The sequence below is a fragment of the Talpa occidentalis genome, unplaced genomic scaffold (assembly GCF_014898055.3).
Source record: "Talpa occidentalis isolate TD23 unplaced genomic scaffold, MPIMG_talOcc4v2.1 talOcc4.2, whole genome shotgun sequence".
NCBI classification, from domain to species: domain Eukaryota; kingdom Metazoa; phylum Chordata; class Mammalia; order Eulipotyphla; family Talpidae; genus Talpa; species Talpa occidentalis.
Window position 1 is genome coordinate 69,198,970 of NW_023602073.1, and position 22,416 is coordinate 69,221,385.

The window sequence follows — 22,416 nt, forward strand, 5'->3', positions numbered from 1 at the left end:
CAATCTGTTCCTGTTTCTAGCCTATAGTATTTGGGGAAGTGACATAATATCACCATAAAAATCAATACAAATCAGTATCATTAAGTGACAGTATGAGGCAGAGAGGTAAAATACTAGAAGGTCCACGTGTGATACTACCATGGAATTAAAAGAGGACTTAAAAGAATTTGTCATTTTTGTTGGAGCACAAGGTTTGGTAGGATTAGTATGAAATGAAATTCTACAGAGTGGAGGGGATGGTCTATCTAGAAATTAAATCTCCACGGCTTATGCCTTTTGAACTATTTATGTTTGTACATACATACATGTAACACATTTACATATAATTCTGGATACAGATGATATATATATATGTAAATATAGGACATGTACATAGGATAGGCCTATAAAGCCAACTATATAGAATATAGAAATATATGCATATATTAATATATAAATATATATACCCCAATTACAGAGGGTATGTATATTTATTTAAATACCTTTTATTTACATCTAAAATATAACTGCATGTATTTGCATTGCATGTGTATATATATAGAGACATGGATATATACACACATACACACAATACTATAGGATATACATAGAAATCCCAAATGTTTCTGAATTATAAAGAAATTTATATAATTTCTAATTTAATCCTCATACAGTTCTACAAAATAGGCATTATAGTCCCCAACATACAGGAAAGGAAATTGAAACTCAAAATGTTTATACACCTTCCTCAAGCCATAAAGGATTTGACTGAGAACTATGTAATTTAAATGCCCATGTTGTCATTATTTCAATCTGCCTCTTTTTCAGTCAGAATGTCTGGAAAAATTCTCTAATTAATGTTATTCACACAGATTGCAAGTGGCAGCAAATCAGTAAATTCCTGTGTGAGTTGCTTGTGGAACTGTGCACAGTAGCCAATCAACCCATTAAAATTATCCCAGAGACTGGACCTTTGCACACCACAAAAAGCCAAACTCATTACTCAGATCCTACAGTGCAAGACTAGTTGTAGACCAAACTAGTTGTTGTGTAGATGAACACTTCTCAGATGTTAATGCTTCTTTGCATTTGGGATCTAGTTAAAACACAGATTAGAAATCAGTTCCTCTCAGATGAAACCTGTGATTCTGCATTTCTAATAAATCCCTAGATGAGACTCCCCATGGGCCACACTCTAGGTATTAAGGATTTGGATAGTGGTTTGCATTTCTATCTCTACATCTCCTTCCCCACCACTGCCTGACAAATTACTACCCTGAGTCAAATAGCCTTGGCTCAATTTGAGCTCAGATAAATTTCCCTATTCTCTAATTTTAATTAAAATGTACTAGTCCTATGCTCCAGGCTCAAACTTTTCTAAGTGAAAAATTACCCAGAAAGTAATTCCAATCAATGATGGGGGCTGGTAAACAGAAAGATTAAGCCATGATTAGAAGCTTGAAATTTTCATCCCAACACAGGGGGGTAGGGGGATAGCCTTCATGAAATTTCAGTAGTACAGAGTTCTGAGAATTTTTCCTGTGGGTGAACACACCCACATACTGGAAGGGTGACACACGGCAACTCCACTGGGACTCATGTACCCAGGGTCACCCCAGATATCTCTTCATCTGTATTCTTCATTATATCCTTTAATAAACTAGTAAAAGTGTTTCCCTGAGTTCTATAAACAACATTAGCAAATGATAGAACCTGATGAGGATATCATGGGAACCCTCCATGTGTAGCCAAGGTGGACAGAAGTTGTGGGTAAGCTGGGGTCCTAGAGCTTGTGACTGGGACAAATGAAATGGGACAAATGGGACAAATGCAGTCTTGTGGGACTAACCCATAACACCTGGAGTCTGACACTATCCAGATAGTGTTACAATTTAGTTAAATTGTAGGACATACGGCTTCCCTAGTGGCACAGGGGTTAAAGACAGTGCTATCAAGCTATCACCAGCCACTACAGCACCAGTTCAATTCCCAGCAGGCCAGGGAGCAACCCACATGGCGCAGCAGACCTCTCCTGCTCACCTGCTGCTCCCCTCAGCAGTATATTTCAGTAGATCCGCATTTTCTGCTCCCCACACTCTCTGGTGAGTCCTCTAAGCCTCCTGCACCTCTGGCTTACACCCTGGTTCTTGAATGCATAAATAAATCTTTTTAAAAAATTGTAGGTGGGGGGACCTCCCTGCTGGTGCATCAGGTTGAGCGTAACACTGTGAAGCTGTCTGCAACCTCTATAGCGTGGGTTCAATTCCCGGCTGGCCAGGGAGCTGACCCACTAGGAGCAGCAGACCTCTCCTGTCACGCCCACTGCTCCCCTCAACAGTGTATTTCAGTAGATCCACCTGTTCTGTTCTCCACGCTGTCTCTGGTGAATCCTCTCACCCTCCCATGCCTCTGGCCTGTACCCCAGTTCTTGTATAAATAAATAAATCTTTTAAAAAAATTGTAGGATATAGAGTTGCTTGGTATGGAGGAAACAAAACTCATATTTAGTGTGAATGGGAGTATCAGAAGTGAAGTGTTATGTGTGATTAGTTAAGGCCAGACACAGGAAAGAGAAACAAATAGCAAAGACACAGGGGGGAAAACAGGGATTCTTGAGCTCAATTGTGTAAGATTTTCTGTATATTGTAACTTTTAATATGTTTTATACTGTAGGATTAGGGGATTTAAACAATTATCCAATTCTTAGTGTACAGTAGGTTTCTGCTAAACCTGAACTGGCCTTATTGGTAAAATAATTAGAATATGGTAGTTAGAAATAAAATCAAATAGATTACACTGAAGCCCTTTTCCAAAAACAATTTATGTCTCTATTGCTTGGTGATCACTGACATAATTGAATTTAAATTTAGTATAAACTACTCAAAGTTTGTTTGATAATAAAAATTACCTGCCACTTAGGAAAAAAAGAGACAGAACTTTTGAAACAGGTTTATGAGGGGTACAATTATAAACATACAGGATTTTATAGGTATTGAGAAGTGGGATCCACATGTTCAATTTAGTTCTGTGAAGACTGTAATAAAACAAAATCTCTCCTTGTACCATTATGTGTGATTTAATTGCCTATTTAACACTTATTTCCAGCTGTGTACCCTTTGGAAGAAATGCCTGTTTCAGTTTGTGCCTCGACTAATTGCAAATGATTATGAAGTTTCTAAGTCCAAATGTATATACAATATGGCTGCTGAGACTAATGCCTGCCCTAGTGGCTGGTTCAGGAGAAAAAAGCTAAGTATCTGAAATTCAAGGAAGAAACAAGCAAATAAAATACTGACCATGTAAATACATGTTTTTGGAAGGGTCAGGAGGTTATGAGGATAAGGCTTAGGAGAATGACATGAGCAGCTACTCAAGTGTTTGTTTCTTTAAAACATTGTCTTCTGCAGATGGTTAAAGTCAAATAGAAAGACTTGTTAATTTATGATTTGTTTTGCATAGAGAATGCTCTATATTATATACAGTTCATGAAAACTTGCATCATTGTTAAGACTCACAGCACATCTGTTACAAACTATAACAATAACAGTCACACCCAAATTTCAGGCCTATGGTCAATGTTCCAAAAAAGCTGAGAACCATCCTCAGAGAATAGATAAAATGCCACTTGAATGTGCCAATCTGCTCTATTCACAAACTATACTGAGCATCTGAAGCGCCAGGGAGGAATAATCATATAACAGATAAAGAGCATGTTTGAGTGGAGGGAGGGAGATAAAGTGGAAGGGACATGAGTGCTAAGAACTCTAAATGAGTTGAAGAAAATCTAAAACAAGGAATTTCATAAGGTATGATCCTATACCTCTTAATCATACACAGTGTTGTAAACAAATGTTACTTCAAAATATTTCTTAATATTTAAATATCATAAATAAAACAAGAATTTGAAGATTTGTATACTCTTCTGTCATAGAAAGACTATATCTGAGACAATACCAGTATAATAGCAATATTAAACCTTTCAGCAGGATAGGTTAACCTGTTTGATTTTGCTTCAAAAATATTTACCCTGCCCGAATGAAGCCAGTTCTTACTCTGCACCCAAGTCATTAGGTTTTGCCTCCTTCTATACGTGCTACAGAAATTTTTCTGTTTTTCACTAAGAGCCTTGCCATGTTTTAAGAGTCTTATTGTGCTGGTCAGTTTTATGTGTTAGAGTTCACTTGGCCATAATGCCCAGATATTTGGTCAAAAATTATTCTGGGGCCTCCCTGGTGGCACAGGCGGTTGAGCGCAGCTCTGTGAAGCAGTCTGCAGCCTTGGCAGTGCGTGTTCGATCCCCGCCAGCTGCAGAGAGATCCACATGGAGCGACAGACCTCTCCTGTCTCGCCCGCTGATCCCCTCAGCAGTGTATTTCAGTCAGTCTGCCTGTTCTGCTCCCTGCTCTGTCTCTGGTGAATCCTCTCACCCTCCCACGAATCTGGCCTGTACTCCAGTTCTGGTATAAAAAATAAATAAACTTAAAAAAAATTCATTCTGAATGTTTTTGGTAAGGGGTTCTTTAGATAAAGTCAATATTTAAATCAGTGTATTTTGAGTAAAGCAGATTACCCTCCATAATATGGTTAGGTTTAATTTGAAGGCCTAATAAGATAATAATGGACATCCCTCTGCCCCCAGGCAGGAAGAGACTCTACCAGAAGACTGTTTTTGGACTCAAAGTGCAGCTCTTCCCTGGGTCTCCAGTCTGTTGGCCTAAGATTTTGGATTTGCCAAGCCTCCACAATTTTGTGACCCAATTCCTTTAAAAGAAATCTTTATATAAATACATCCTGTTAGTCCTGGTTTTCTGGAAAGCTCTAATGAATATACTCACGATAGATTTTTCTTACATCTGCATTTATTTAAAAAAGACAACTGCAAAGTTCTAAAAAAATCCCATCAAGTCATAAATGGGATTATTCTAAAATATTGGTAAAATTTCAAGATACCTTATGCACAAGCAAATAAGTTCTCCATGCAGATGACTAATTTTTTGATTGCAACTCATACCTTTATTAAGCTTAACTTTTTGGATTCCTATTAAGATTTAGCCATTTGCTCTCTGGTGGCTTGTGTGCTTACATTAAGAGAACCCAGAAAGCCCTACCACTAGTGCATGTGACACAAATAAATAGAAATTAAAATTAAGCTGTTAGTAACTAAAATCCATTACAGAGATATATTATATCCATAGTATGCAGGCTATTACTCAGTTACTAAATGCATTTTTTTACCCTATTTTGTCTAGAATTTTAACTTGACTAGACATGTGTGCTCATTACATGAATGAAAACTACACATGCAATGAGAGATTTATAGCGCAGGTTAGTTTTGATGAAAACCCAAGTTTACAAATATTTTTATATTTTCAGATTGCTTGGGACATTCTCTAAGATAATTGTACCACTCTAAAGATAATTTTGCCATGTCTAAATTTATGTCAATAAATTAAATCTGTATTTATTAGGAAAATAGGCTGCAAAGCTCTGTAAAGAAGATCCCATCTAGTCATGATTGTGGTTATTCTAAAAACTTGGTAAAATCCCAAGATATCCCAGTATGGGACTGTCAATTTTAAAAACTTCCATGTGGATATGGATTATATCCTAGACTATTCTGATGCCTCGCAGAATGCAACTTGCTCCTCAAAGAAGAAATAATAGGATATTTTATTAGAAATAAGCCTACTGCTCCCCACTCCTAACCTTTAATATGCAACTCCCTAGTGATAAGCACCTTTCCTCAGAATCACTGTGCTTACCATAATGGCATTGTTCCAAGGCTATCTCTATGCTGACTGAATTAGAACTGTATAATATGATGGACTCAATGACAAATACTTATGCAAATTATTTGGTTTTAATTGCCTGTAATTAATGGACTATGTCTGGTTCTTTTATGACATCATTTTGAATATTTTAATTTGGGCATGAATTAAAAATGGATTCATATTGTATTCATGAAGTTCTAAGTTCTTAGTCATAAAATTTTATTAGTTAAAAAAATGATTACTTCATTCCATTGCACCACTATTGAAAATTACAAAGTAAACTATACTATTTTTGATTTTATTTATACTGTAATAATAGATCTAAAAAACTCTAATGTGGACTACTAGTCAAATTATAACTAAGTACTTAGTTATGATAAATTCCTAACTACAGCACTATTATATCAATAAGAAGCTAACAATGACTAGAAACATATCAATATAAAGACATTGTTAACCAGCAATTGTTTGTCTTTTATCACTCATTTTGTGCTCTGTGATTCAAGATCAGAATTCAGGAGTCTTTTTTATTTTTTTACTATGTACTCTGGCTCAGTGACATAACTATGTGCTATCATCATGACCTTATGGTCTAGAAAGGAGGTTTTACAAAAATGATTGGAAATTAGAGACAATTTTACTACATATTCCACTCCCATATTTGACAATTCATATGTAAATGCATTAAAACATCTTTACTATTAAAATTATTTTATATAGTATATTAAGAGAAAATTATAAAATACTATGACACAGCCAAATATTTCACTAGGTATATTTAAGTATCAGTTTCTATTTATTTAACAAGGGTTTCTGCCAATTTTGGGCAGAAACATTTTTTTTTTTTTGCCAAAAGCATGCTTGAACCTCGTGGTGGATGCAAGTCTTTTAGTGCGTATATAGTAGACATTTGCACATCTAGTGTGAGATTCCTGTGGGTAAAGGCTCCACTTAGTTATAAATCTGCATGCTTTCAAGTTTAATATCATGCACTTTCTAGTTCTTACATTTTGACCTGGTCCTTTCATTTTTACATCATTTCTGATTCTGAAATTGTTTCAGGGTTGATGATGCTATCTGCTTGCACTGGCTTGGAAGTGCCCGCTTTTCTGCTGAGTTGTGATCTTCTTGTAGAGTATGTAGGAGATTTGCATGAATCCCATAGTGGAGACCTAAGTGAGGATCTTGAATCAAACTAAATCAGTATTGCTGAAACAGGGCAACAAGGGGCACTAAAACTGGCCAAGGACACTGCCCAAATAGTTTATGGGTCACTGTCTGAGTTTTTCACCCATGCGCACAGTTGTAAGACTACTCAGTTTCAGAGAACAACAGTAATAGGATTTATTTAACAAGCCGGAGAAAAACAGAGTTACTGAGCCCAAAAATGGTTGTTTACCTCACCCGAAGCAGTGTCCAGTATTATTTTTTTTTAATTTTATTTTTATATTCCCCATACAATTGCAACCCCCTTATTTTGACCCCAATCTCTCCTTCCTCCCCACCCCCATAGTGTGTCTGCTTTTTTTAAGTCCTAAACAAAAGACATCTAAGATAGCATCTTCCCACCACTTAAATGAAATGCCTAGGTTTAGTTAGCTGAGTTATTCTTAAATTTAGAAAGATTTGTTTTGTACTTTTCCTGTTCCTTTATTTAACTTAGTAAAAGCCTGGAATTGTATGCTCATTAAAATGTATCTGGTATTAATCTAATGCATTCTACAACATCTATTTTTCCCTCACAAGGATATCATAAGGGATGCAACTAAACCCTTCCGTAATCAATATTTCTCTACTTCATATCTCTATCACCCTATCTCTCAACTGTACTGCTGCTGATCTTGTTTACTGGTCTCAGCTTTTACCCTGCTCCTGTTTTCTACTCTCAATACAAATGATACAGTGTTTAAAATTTAAGTCTAATTATGTCTTTTGGCTTATAACTCCCTAGTGGCTAAGTTCTGTCAGAGAAAGTGTCATGATACTATTATCTACAATATCCTATCCAATCTGATTTATTTGCATTCTTTGATCTCATTTTCTATTCTCCTTGGTGCTGTTTACTCTGCAAGTTCCTAGCCTATCCTGCCCCTCATTGTTCCTTAGCTTGTCCCTAGACATGCAGTGTCTTTCCCTGGAGATATGACTGCCTAGAACACTCCCTGATATCTGGGTTTCCCTCTTAACACATACTCCTTGCGTTGCTCTCATTTCCCTATTTTAGTAAAACAGACATTGACTAGTGTTTGCTAGGCTGCTATTAGCATGATTTTTAAGGTGAGGCTTTATTTCTTGTCATCACTTTTTCTCTGTTGAGAAAAAAGTAACAGTAATGGAGAAACATGTTACAGTTGACCCTGCAACAATATGGATTTGAATGGCATGGATCCCATTATGGGGATTTTTCCCAATATATACTATCAATGCATGACTTGTTATTCTGTGAATATGAATTTCTTTTTCACATTAGTTTTCATTTTTGATGTTCAGTGTCAGTGATATATATAACATCTACCTTGTTTTGTATCATGTAAGAAATATTGATGCAGGTACGAACAAGTGATTCATCTTATAAACCCAAAATGTAAATTCATGGTATCATTACTATATGTGTCTCTTTATGATTGTCTTATACATCTAGCTTACTTTATTGTAAGATAGGGTATATGATACATAAAACATACAAAGTATGTGTTGATTGACTGTGTATGTTATCTGCAAGCCTTCTTCTGGTCAGTAGCAGGCTGTTAGTAGTTAAGGGTAAGGGGAAGTCAATAGCTACACATAGGTTTTCTATTGTGCAGGTTTAATAACTGTAGCCTTGAGTTGCTTCAAGAGTATTCAAAATACTAGGTAGTCTTGTGGTAAACAGACCTCTCATAAACTTTGTTTTTCTGTAAGTTGGAAAATCTTCCCTTGATTCATATCAAGGACATTTTGTAAGTGGTGCTAACTTCTGTTTCATCTCAGGAGAAAAGAACAAAGAGGCTCAAATATAAAGTAAAATTCTGGGATGTAATTTCTCAGTGGAATTAATTTGCAAAATCATCTCTAGTTGATTTGTTTGGCAAAAGACCCTCAGAATGAAAACTTACAAAATTGATTAAATTATTATCAATATGCATTAGGCAGAGAAAGGTATGTTGTAATGTTAGATCTTCATAAAACACATCTCATAAATGATAATGATATTAATAAAAACTTGGGGCAGATATTCTAGTTTTATATTAATATACTAAATTAATAATTTATTAGAAATTAATTTCAAGCCACCAAAATACAATTGTAAGCAACATAACTAAATTAATTTTGAGCAATGTCCCTTTTCTATTTTGGATTAAAAACTTCCATACTATGAAAACCACCTGGAACGTTTTGCTCCCATGAACTGAAATATTAGGGTTTTCTGTATATGCTTTTATGATTATCAGAATGAAATATGATAGTACCATTTTTAACTTGCCATTATCTCTGATGGATGTCATCCTAATACAATTGCTTGTACAGCATATGTCAAAAGTAAGTCACACTTGTCTCAAACAACTATTTCACTAGGCAAATCTGGTTTTACTGGCTGTATTCTGATTGTGAGTCCTAAAATACTTCAAAATTATAACAAACTAAAATAATTCAGTAAAAATCTTTGATTAGAAAAGGATACAAGTGGACCTATTACTCTCAGTGTTATCTGGCATAGACTAAACCAATTGTACTCATAATGAAAGAAAAAATACATCATGACAACCAACAACCCAATATACGCAGCAAGTAAGGTGATCTTAAAATTTATAAAAAAAGGAAAATGGTATTTTAATATCCTCTGTAGCTTCCAATTGTATATACATTGAAATGTCCTTTTCCAAGGCTTAGGAGATATACTCAACTATTCTATTTCCTCCACCTTGCTTCGGTCATTACTAAGTTCTAAAACCATTGGTGGCCTTTTGATTATTCATCAACCAAATTCTTTCTCAGCACAGAGATTTTATAAATGTTCTCTCTACCTAGAAATTTTTTTCATTGAAAAAATGGCTAAACAGATTTTGGCCAAATGTCTTCTGAAAGTACTGATTCTACCCCAAATATCTGTTCTGTTTCAGATCATTCCTCTCTTAGTCTCCAGTTCAACTTTATTTCATTCATGGCATGTATGGCTTTATATACTATTTTATTGAATAGTTCTTAGTCTTTTCCATAATGTAAAAAGTTAATGTCTACATAACCCATGTATCAACACTGAATCAACTTTGACCTGATACAAAGACAATGCTTATTAAATATTAATTAAACAAATCAAATTACATTTTTAATTTTTAACTGAAAATCATTCAAATGTGAAAATTTTTAGATTAATACAATATTCATCCTACAGATTTAACAACTATCAAAATATTACTAAATTTTCTTAACATATTTGCACTTTTTACATTTTCCTTTAATACAATTTTGGACACCATATGATTCCTGCACAAAACATACCTGTAATTATTCAAATTCTCAGGGAATGTTATAATCAATACAACTTTTTAATTTGTGGATTAGATTTATGGTTGTGTTTTATGAGTGTTGTAATTTACATTGAGTATCATCTCTAAAAATCATCTCTAGGGCCTCCCCGGTGGCACAGAGGTTGAGCGCTGGGTTGCGAAGCTGCCTGCAGCCTCTACAGCGCCGGTTCAATATCCGGCTGCTCCCCGGCCACCGAAGGAGGGTCCCACATGGCGCGCAGACCTCTCCTGCCGCCCGCTGCTCCCCTCAGCAGTGTACTTCGTCACTCTGCCTGTTCTGCTCCCTGCTCTGGCTCTGGTGAATTCTCTCACCCTCCCGCGCTTCTGACTGTACCCAGTGCTTGGATAAATAAATAAACAAACAAACAAATAAATCAATTAATGAATAAAATAAATCTTTAAAAAAAATTAAAAAAAATCATCTCTAAAAAAATCCCCCGCATTTTTTTCTTACATAATCATAAGGCCATGATCTCATAACTTTCCATAGTTTATTTGTCCATATATATCAAAACAGTCCAAAGTTTGGACTGGTTTATGAACATGTATTTCTAAATTCACTTTTAAATCACTAACCTTATTTGTTTTCCCTGACGCAGACTTATTATAGCAATTATATCAATGGTCCTGAATAATATCCTACATCCTGACACTAACCCTTAATTGTCTCATTGCCAGCAGTCAATTGATATCATTCAACTTGCTTCCTTACTCCTTATATACCCCAAGAATAGACAAAACCTCTAGAAGTTAGTTAGATTCAGATACCAATTTTGACAATTGTCCATTAGAGGAACAGTGTGCTACATACAAATGGATCATATCAGATAGCACAAATGATTAGTTATCATGACTCTAATGAGGCTAAAGTGAAAGTTGGATTAAGGTATTGGCAGCCTGATCACTCCATTTAGATTTCTTCCTCAAACTTTTCTGTAATGGTTTTCTGGTGATTGTTATCAGAATCAGTTGGTTTGTTAGGGTGTCAAAATGGACATTTCTCCAATTTTAACTTTTCCTGTGTTTTGCTAGCTCACACTGTGCTGGCTTTGCTGCTGCTGGTCATTTGACCTCACTTGTCCTATTCTCGGGTTTGTGGATCTTACTGTTAGCTAGCTATGTTGAAGAGATTATCCATGTGTGGTTATCTCTCTTATTTTTCTGTGTCTAATCCGTTGAGCTTAGTTTATTGGTGGAATTTTGAGATTACAAAAAAAAAAAAAATCTGTGTTGCTGCAGCGATAACCTCTGTATCACCTTTATGTTTTAGTCCTTACCAGTCCTCTCTGTGTGCATCCCCAGCCTCTCATTTTTATTCTTTTTTCTCTTCTCAACATTTCTGGTCTAAGTAGCAATTTAGTTTTTCAGTATTAAAGTGGAAGGGCAGAGCTGATTTTGCATGAATAAACTGTAGTTAATTACACAGCTGTGTGCTGAGTTATATAGGAGCTTCTTTGTGAAAAATTAAAACTTACTTAATCCAGTTTAAAAATTGTCCCTAATGTCATTTTAATTTATGAAGGGACCGAGAATAAATGTTGGTCTCAGACTCTCCAAAGGTATTTCTTGAAACCAGTTCTTTTATTTATTTCTACTGAAAATACTTTGTTCTTCCCTTGATAGTCCTTCATAGAGTTAGAATGGCCTCTAAATTTCCATGGAACTTATTTGAATTCTCATGTTTTTATCAGTTTGATTTTTTTATTTGTGGTACTAGATATAGAGTGCAGTTGCTCCTAAATTGTTTCCATTTGTGTTTTTCAGATGTCAGTCTTTAATCTTAATAAATTCCTGTATCTTCACCCCTGTTCCTACATGTAGTCACCTTGAATGAGAACATTAGTGACTTACAGCAGAAATTGTCACCTCATTAATACTGACTTCTCCTCCTGGGAACTGAGCACTGTACTTGGGTTACTTGTGTCTAAACCAGTCTGAGCGCCTAATGTATGAGCCCTAAATTAAGATGTGGTAAGAATCTCTGTAATAGATTTTATATTTGTTTCTATTAGCTGTGTCATTGCTGCAAGAATAACTAAAGGTTATTAAACAATAACCTTCTCTTTCCTTGGAAAGAGAAGAAATCCAATTGTTTACTTTGGAATTCAGGATTTCATCACAATTATCAAGACTGTGTTCATAACTTTCCTATATATTAAAGTAATTAGGCTGTGTGTTTGGACTTGGCAATGTGTAGGACAATTTCACGAAATTAAGCTAAATGATTATACAAAGAAATCACTGAAGATGACTTAAGAATAAACTAGAATTATGGATTAAAATATCTATTTTCACTGTTTAAAAACACTAAAAGAAGATAACTAAAAGCCAGACAGACTTCTTTTAGCAAAGTGTGAATTGAAGAACATAACAAAACCAAAATTACATCAAAATATCTCAACCTTGGGGCCTCCTTGGTGGCACAAGAAGTTAAAGGTCAGCACTATGAAACTATCAGCAGCCACTGCAGCACAAATTCAATCGCCCATCAGGGAGCTAACCCACATGGTGCAGCAGACCTCTCCTGTCTCACCCGCTGCTCCCCTCAGCAGTATATTTCAGTGGATCTTCCTGGTCTGTTCCCCACTCTGTCTCTGGTGAATCCTCTCACTGCCAGCCCCAGCCCCACATCTCTGGCCTGTACCCCAGTTCTTGTATGCATAAATAAACAAATCTTTAAAAAAACCCTCAACCTTAGCTGACCACTCATCCTTTTCTAAACAGAAATTCTTATCAACAAGCTTTATCAGCATGTCTTTCCCACACTGCTCAGCTGTAGATATTGAAACCTTTCACCTCAAATTCGACCGAGTTATCCATATTCATAAGTCAGTGTTAAATTTTCAATTATTAGGTGTCTATGTAAGCAAAATGATGGAGCATGGTGTTACTGTACTTAGGGGAGTCCAAGGATCACCACTGCGTGTGCGCGCACTATAGATACCTCTAGCTATAGCTATATCCACACACACATAAATTCTGAGGTCAACTCAACACGTACATATGGATATAGATATAACCATAACATATATACATGTGTGTTATTAGTCGCTTAACCACATAGAGAGTAATTATTTTAATCAACTTTAAAACAAGAAATTTGCCCCTAATGATTATATCATAAAGAAAAAAGAACTGCAGTAAGTTTAAAGCAGTACTCAGTAACGACATTAGTATTTTCAATAATACCACTGCTATTGTTATTGTGAAACTGTTGTAAACATAGTAGGATGAGATAAAGTAATTATGCCAGTGGTAGATGGAACTATGATTTAACACAGAAGAAACAGACGTACAGAAAATAGTTTTTAAAATTAATAAAAATCTCTCATTATTATTGAGGAAACATTGGTTTACAACATTGTATGTTTTATAAGCATAGATTCATATCTCTTCAAATGCATGGTAACACACCACAACACACCAAGAAAGCAGCAATTTTAAAATTTAAATTTAAATGTAAATATAAACATTTTGTCTGCAGAAAAAATTTTAATGGCCCTGATATCTTAAAAGGGCTAGAATTCCAGCTCTGCATAAACATTTAACCCTCATTCAGCTATGGATCATTAATTCTATATTTCACAAAAAGCAAAAAGAGCATTTCAGAGAAATGACTGATTTTAGGTCTGCTTGCAGTATGAAACATATTGTAGTTCTAGCAGCTACTACAATAAATATGGTTTATGCTAAAAGGAAATAAGAACCACATGAAGTGGTGTTTCTGATTAAAATGGGACAATGTGAGTATCATAACCAATAATTGCAATGGATCAAAACCCATCATGTACATAAAAATCAATGATTTCAAACTGAATATAAAACAACTAAATAGGCCCGCTTGTAATTCTTCTCACACAATTTCTTATTATTCTGAAAATTAATAAAAAGGGGCAATGAGTCAAGAACATAACCTGCCTATCCTGTACCAAACTCTGCAGTCCAGTCAGGTGGCTGATATCTACTCCAAGAAATAACTCCAACTAAAGAACAAAAATTTCCCTTAACATAATTCAACCATGGAAATGGGGATGTGGGACAGGGATGATAAAGAAAACAAATTTGACTATCATTGATAATGGTGCTGAAATTTTGGGATGTATGTACATCAGTGCTTCTTATAATATTCTCTTTTTTATGTATATTTGAACATTTCTATAATGAAATATTTAAAGATACAAAAATAACTAATAAGGGAAACAAAGATTAAGAGGAATTTAGGAAAGAGGGATTGGATCTCTTTGTCTGAATGGACAGAGTGTGGGCCACCGCTGATTCTCTGGATGGCAGGGAGAGTATGAAATAGTCTTGTAGTGATGATGAATAGGTACATCAGGAGGCTCCACACTGTGCCTGCAACATGACAGCAGTTCAAATTTATTTGTGGATTGAATAGATTAAGATAGAGTTGGGGCAGTTATCTTTGGCAGTTTAGACTTTATATACAGAGTAACCATAGAAGGTTTCTGAGAAATGGATAAAAAATATTGCCATGTAATTTAGAACTATATATCTGTTGGTGAAGTAAAAATATGGATAGGGAAGTTGAACATTACTGACAGAGAAGTCAGCTGGCATATTAAGCATTTCAGATAATAGATGTGAATGAACTAATGAAGAGTGCAAAGAGGGATCAAAATGGCATGAATGATCGAATGTGGGAAGGGTGAAGTAAAATGCATCTATGTGTATTGAAACTCCTTGAGATAAAATTATTTATAAATAAAAATTACTAACAAAAGACTTTTATAGCGACTATAACTGGGAAGAGAAAGAGAAAATATAGCATTTCATTTTATTATTTACCCTTCTCATCGAGCAAATGAGGTCAACTCAACATTTGCTTTTGCTCAGGGCTACATCCAACAAACTAATTCTTCCTCCAATTTAGAAAAGAAATCAATTACCCTTGCTGAAGGGTGGCTATCCTGAGTGATTTGAAGAAAAACTCAGGTCATTCTAAAGAGATGTAAAAGAGATGTCTGAAACTGCTGCAAAAAGTTAAGAGCATGATAAGCACTAATTTACAATCTACTTCACTCCTATAATGATGAGCTTAATAGATGATGCATTTTTATCACCAGGTATTTTCAGGGTTAAACTGATAATCCAATATTTCTATGAATAAAAGTACTATTCGGCACTGACTGAGCTGAAGAGTGGTTTTGTAAGATATGTCTAAGATTGAACTTTACCAAAAAGCATTACAAGGACCACAATATCCATCTCTACCCCTAGGAAAGCTCTTTGTATCCTAAACATTTCTGACTCCTTTTTCTCATAAAATTTAATATATTAAAACATATGAATATTATATATTTATATATAATTATACATAGTCTTTTGTAATGAGAACCTAAGAGGCAGAACCTAAGAGATATCACTCTGAGCTGACAGAACAGAAATATTCTTTTGTACATTATTATATCCTAAATATCCATAAGTGATTAGCAAGTATCCAAGAAAGGAATGAAGGAGTTAGCAATTAGTTTACACAGGAGAAGATAAATCTGGCAAAAACTGCAAAGGTGATAGTTACTTGTGGTCTCTCTACAGGTCTGAACTTCCTCCCAGCAGAGCAAGATAGCCAGGCAAAAGTGTTCCCAGAAGTCACAGAATCCCTTCTACTACTATGATTCATGGAGCCAGTCACAAAAACCCACCCACTTTCAAAATGAGTGGGACTACCCTCCACACTTGATGGAAGGAAAGCAATTTTCTGCACCAACATGTGAAAAGAGAAATACTGGTGGGGTCATTTCTGGAAAATGCACTCTGTCACAATTATATATCCAGCACTGCATCAGGCAATTTAAAGGCTACAGAATTTATAAGCCCTGAGGGTAAAGAGTTCCTGGCAGCTACAAAGTGTAATTAATGTTAGTTTTTTGGTTATTAATATTTTATCATAGTCTTAATAGAGATTTAGATTCACAGTGTTAGTTTTTGTGCATACTCTTTCTCCATGAACTGTAATCAAGCTGGTAATAAATGAAACCACCTGACAGTCATGTACAATTTTATAGCTAAAGTCTCTGAGTATTAAATAAGTGTAAGGCTTTTTATGTATGGATTGTTTTCATGGAGTCAGTGAATATTTTATTGAGTTTCTACTATACAGAGAGAGCTATCTTGTTTTCTGAGGCTTAGCAGGAATTATAGGACCTTAAAATTATCAGAAACTTTTATAGAACATTTAAATCTCCCAGAAATCCTGCACAAATTTTATTAAGAAAACAGAGACTTGCTATCTATCAAAAGAATGTATGTTTCAAGAGAAGGGCTATATAGGATGTCATCACCATTCCAACACCAGAATGTAACACTTAGCTTTTATGTTTGTATCTGGTTAGTAGGGAGGCATCTATGATAGTTGGGGGTTATTAGAAATTGTAAAACAAAAACTAAAGCAAAAAGAAAAAACTGAAAAAGAAAAAAGACTTTTTCACATCCTGTAGTAATTCATTGTGTAGGTCTTATTTTTAGTATGTTAATTTTCAAAAAGCTGCACCTTGTTGCAGCTTACTGCATCTCCTGATATTTCAGATACTCTGTTCTGTTGTGGGGCTCAATTTTGCCCAGTTCTGATCAAATCCTCATATGAAACTCTCTCTACCACCACCTCAGATGATAGCAGATGGAAAGTTTCCTTGCCTTTCTCTTGTCACTTCTAAATCTATTATAGAATTCAAAAACCTAAATTGGGAGCTTTACAAGCTAAACTACATTATTCATGGTATAGCATTTATCACTTCCTGAATTCTAGGAATGAGTTCGTATATGATAGTAAGAGGTCTATAAAGGAATTTTGCCATACCTTGTGGTAAAAGATTTCAATTACATTATTTCTACCAAAACTCTTCTTGTGTTCCAAAGCTATATCCCAACTCTTCAACCTGACTTTCTCAGAAGAATAAAAATGGTTTATTTTTACTTTTTGGACTATATGTCTTAATTTTTGGCATTATTTCTATTCTAGTCATAGTCTCTTTTGCCCATCTGGGTCTTTTTTCTCCCCTTTCAACAATAAAGGCATACAATTAATTGGATTGGGGACTGCCATTTATTTAGATCTGTTGCCTCTTTTTTTTTTTTTTTTTTTTAGACTAGATCTACTTAGGTTAGAATGATCTAGTGCTAAGTACAATTAATATTGTTATAAAAGATCTAGAACTTTTTCATGTTGCCTCTTTTTAAAGTCACCAGTTAAAGACCAATTGTCCAGAACGTGGCTTGTTTTTCTGATAAGAAAATTCCTTGTGATTCAGCAGCTTTTGTTCTGGGTCCTGAGTTGCAAGATAAATAGCAATACAAAACCTTCAACTTTGTTCTTTTTGCAAGTTTGTCTTGGCACACACAGCCACTTTTTTATGTATTAAATTTAGCATCTTATCAATTTTGAAAAAATATACTGAAATTTTAATTGTGTGTTTTTAAGTACATGCAGAAGTACTGTCCTCCAGTGAGTCTGCTTTCATAAACCCATAGTTCTTTATCTACATATCTGAAGAAGTTCTACAATTGATTCCAGTGAGTACTCTTGGCTAGACATCACTGACTTAGTAATTGTAATTAGGGCTATCAGCAAACATAATAATATATAAATCAAATATGTATTAAGTAAAGGTGTGAAGAATATTTTTATTCATTTTAATCTGATATTCAAATGAGGATGTTGTATACAATGTTCTATGACATGTGCTTCAGAAAAGCCACATCTAAGGGTCTAGCCACAATGGCCCACTGATGAATTCTTTAATGTTTTAAAGCCTAGGAATTTTAAAGCCTGGGAAGAAAAGATCTCAAGCCATCTGACCTGAAATACCAATAGCTACAAATATCAATTTCAAAAGTTATTAATTTAGCCTATTTTTGTTGTTAATGATCTCTAAAGTAGAATAAAATATTTTATCTCTTCATCTACATTGGTTTTCTTTCTCTTTTGAGCTTGAAATTTCTGTATATTTAAAACATGATTCGAATAAAAAGTAACCAATTTTTTGTACCACCTCCAAGATTGACACAACTTACAAGTCACTTCAACTACTGACATTAACTATTTTCATTTACAGAATAAGGAAATACTTTCCTTACAAAAATCACAGAAATTATAAGGAAAACATAGAAAATTTTATATGTGAAGGGTATTTTTAAACTGTAGTTGTATTAATGTAAATACCCAGTTTTAAGGAAAAATATATGTCAATGTTTTGGTTTACATTGTAAAACAAAAAATATTTTTCAAAACTCATCTGTATATGTGTTTTGTGTTCAGATTTAAGAGTAAATGTCCTTATATTAGTGCACAATTTTTCTTTAAAAAATACTTTACGATACATGGTCTCATGATTGTCATAAATTTTCTCTATTTTTATCATCCAATTGTTTCAGAGCAATGTTCCTATACCATTATTTGTTTTAGAGCTAAAATAAAAGTAAAAACAAATATTGCCAAGAGATATTAAAGAAAATTTTTCATCAGAATGGGAGATAAAGACTTGTAACTATAAGTTCTACCTTTCGATCCAGGGATTTGGATAGGACTTACTAAGCTTTAGGAAAAGGAAAAAGAAGAAATAAAACTTAGAAATAAGACTTAAAAAGAAATTAAAAATTAAGAAATATAAGGATTTAGAGCTGAATTAATCTCCAACTGTATTAGCACTTCTTCTAGACAAAGGATTTTCTGTATATTAATATATTACAGATGCTTTTTTTGAGATTTTCAATGTAAGCTTAAAAAAATCTGATTTTATCAGTCAAGATTAAGTGAGAGAAGTAGATATCGTATGAGTGTTACAGGATTAAGGGATTTATACAGTAAGTAGATGTGATTCTAGGAGGAGATGGTGATATGAAAATCCCCAGAATCCCCAAATAGTTGGAAGATAAAGAAAAGGTCACAACTTTACTGAACCACTGTCTTGGGTAGGCAACTTGGAGCATTCAGGGAAATTCTACAAAAACAAAGATGTTCAGCTTATAATGTGGGACCATGGCAAGGAAACTCATGGAGGGTTTGTGGGGTGCTTTTACCTCTGTGGGTCTGCTCCAAGCATCTGAGCATGGGACTCAGACTTCAACTTGCCAAGGACCACATGGCAAGACTTCAGTGATTTGTCCAGTACATGGGCAATGAGCCACTTTTCATTAAAAATTATTTATTATTTATAAAGACAATAAAAAGAAGAATGATCTAAAATATCAGCTCCTTTGTCTGTATACATTAACAAGGAAACACTGAAACAAAAGGAGCCAGATAATGCAACCCAAGTTGTGGGGTTGATCATTGATGAGGAGCCACTTTTATACTACAGCTTTGTTCTAAGGGATTGGGGAAGAATCTTTTATCAGAACCAGCAAGATGATGAGAAACTCTCATAACAGTTTTTCATGGAGGAACAGGGAGCTGATTAGAAGTCAATGCAAAATTGTTCCTTGCAGGTTACCATCCTCTCATGTTCTAAGAAGATCATAAAATGTTCTGCCAAGACTCAAGTAAGATGCAGTTCAAGACTTTCCTTGGTTTCCTCATAAGTTCACACAGTACACTATGCCCATTGCCTACCTGTTCCAAGGCCTCTGGTATTCATTCCAGGATTTTAAAGAAAGGGGTTTGCAGTGACTATTTAAATTAATAATTAATGTCTATTAATCTCTATTGATAAATGAGAGTAAAAAGCAAAAATATCTTGTGAGCTTTGATAAAATAAAAGAGGATGGTATTCATAAAACCAGACCGAATTAAGAAAGGGAATGAACCCTGAATAGCCAAAATAGTATTAGAAAGGAAGGACAAAGCTGGAGCTATCATACAATGCAATTTCAATTTATATCACAAAGCTTTATGAATCAAAACAGTATGGTATCTTGATTAAAAATAGACACATGGATCAATGCAATGGGGAGACCAGAAATAATCCCACACTTAAATAGTCAACTTATTAATGAAAAGGAGCCAAGAATATACAGTGGGGAAAGAATAGTTTTTCAGTAAATTATGTTGTACAAACTAGACAGTCACATGCAAAAAGCATGAGACTAAACAACTATCTTACACCATACACAGAAATTAATCTAAAAAGGAGAATAGTAAGGAGTGATCACAACATCATGGTGGCATAAAATACTTCTTCAATTTCTCTCATTTAATTCACAGATAATAGATTGAGAATAGATAAGGAATCCTCTTTTCATTATCCCAGGATCCATCAGTGTTGACACAAGTTGGATGGAGTGGTAAATGCAGAGGTAGCAGATCGGGGGGCAAGGGTGGTGATGGCAGGACTGCAAGTTTGACCAAAGGCTCTAGAAAGAGGGTAGGACCCTGTCTCATGACTCAGTTAAATACTGAAATAACAGAGCTGATGGGGCACCAAATAGGCTAGGTGTCCAGTTAGAGAGGTAAACAGAGAAAGTGCTCATACCTACAACTCTGGGCTACTTAAAGTGTACCAACAGCCAATAGTCAGCTGAGTGTCAGATCTGGGACTCTAAAAAGGAGAGATAACAGTAGGACCACATATGCAAGCCAGGTATCCCCAGTTTGTCCACACAGTGACTAGCTTTTTCCATGCCCTTTCCCTCCCCACTGATACAATCTCAGTTCTTCTTGGTCACCAGGAACATTCACAAAAGCTAGGAGTAACCAAAAATAAAGACATAGTGGCACCTCCTCGAAAAGAAAAGCAGCTAATTCTTAAGTTACTGATCTAGATTAAAAAAAAAAAAAATGGTGGTAGAAAATGCAAATGCACAGATAGAGGACTATAACAAGCAACTTGAAACATCAAAACTTTCACAGGGAGAGAATAGAAAGCAAGTTAAAGATATGGAAGATTATGATATAATCAATAGAGAATCAATAGTGGCTGTCATGAAACTCCAAGAGATACAAGAAAACTTATAAAAGAAAATCAATGAGCTCAGGAATAAAATTAACAGAAGGAATACTTTACCTAAGATATTGAAGCTATAAATAAGAAACTAACAGATCCAGGATGTGAAATATTCAATAAATGAGAAGAATGCTATAGAAATAATTGGAACTAGACTAGATCAATAGATAAATGAATAAGCAAAATGAAAGACAGAAACCTAGAAATGATTGTGGTGAAAGAAGAAACAAGATGTCAAAAAGGGAAAAAAAATAAGGCCTCCTTTGTGACCTAAGGTTTGGTCTCAGCATCACCATGGCCTGAGTTTGATCCCAGCCAGGTTGCTGACCTACATATGGCACCTCTCCCGTGTTCCCCACTGCTTCCTTTATCAGTGTATTTGAGTAGATCCACCTGTTCTGCTCCCCACTGTTTCTGGTGAATCCTCTCACACGCCACACCTCTGGCCTACACCCCAGTTCTACAAATAAATAAATACATCTTTAAAAAAAGAAAACAAAATTTAAATGAAGCAATAACATGAAAGCTGTCTAATTACCTTAGGAATGGCAACATAAAATAATTGTATCCCAGAAGAAAAGAGAAAGAAGGGAACCAAAAAACCATTTTAAGAAACAGTAGTTGAGGGCCTCCCCGGTGGCGCAGTGGTTGAGTGCTGGGTTGCGAGGCTGCCCACAGCCTCTGCATCACCGGTTCAATCCCCAACTGCTGGGCAAGGGTCCCACATGGTGCACAGACCTCTCCTGCCACCCGCTGCTCCCCTTAGCAGTGTACTTTGTCAATCTGCCTGTTCTGTTCCCTGCTCTGGCTCTGGTGAATTCTCTCACCCTCCCGCGCTTCTGACTGTACCCAGTGCTTATATAAATAAATAATAAATAAATCTTTAAAAAAAAAAGAAACAGTAGTTGATAACTTCCCAAAGTGGTGGAAAGAACTGAATATACAAGTCCAGGAAGCTAACAGAACATCTAGTTTTCAAAAAGCAAAAAGACCCACACTAAAACTATTATTTTTTGTATGTTAATAGTAAAACTATCAAAAGTCAGTAAAAAAAAAAAAAGTATTATAGGTGGCTAAGGGGAAAAGCATGTAATCTACTAAAGCACAACAGTCAGACCTTATCAGACCTTTGAGCAGAAACTGGACATGTAAGGGATAGTAGATGACATCTTTAAAATACTCAAAGATAAAAACTGTCAGCCAATATTTTCCTATCCCACAAAGCTATCCTTCAGCTATTACAGAGAAAGAAAAACTTTC

At 35.1% G+C, this 22,416-nt stretch overlaps 1 long non-coding RNA gene across 2 annotated transcripts in view; it reads left to right on the forward strand.

Annotated features, from left to right (window-relative positions):
- Window positions 1-18,695, forward strand: part of LOC129146465 (uncharacterized) — a 153,808-nt gene extending 135,113 nt beyond the window's left edge. For both annotated transcript variants that reach the window (XR_008553242.1, XR_008553243.1), the window contains exon 8: window positions 15,815-18,695. This is a non-coding gene — a long non-coding RNA (uncharacterized LOC129146465). The remainder of the gene's footprint in view (window positions 1-15,814) is intronic.
- Window positions 18,696-22,416: the final 3,721 nt, after the last annotated feature.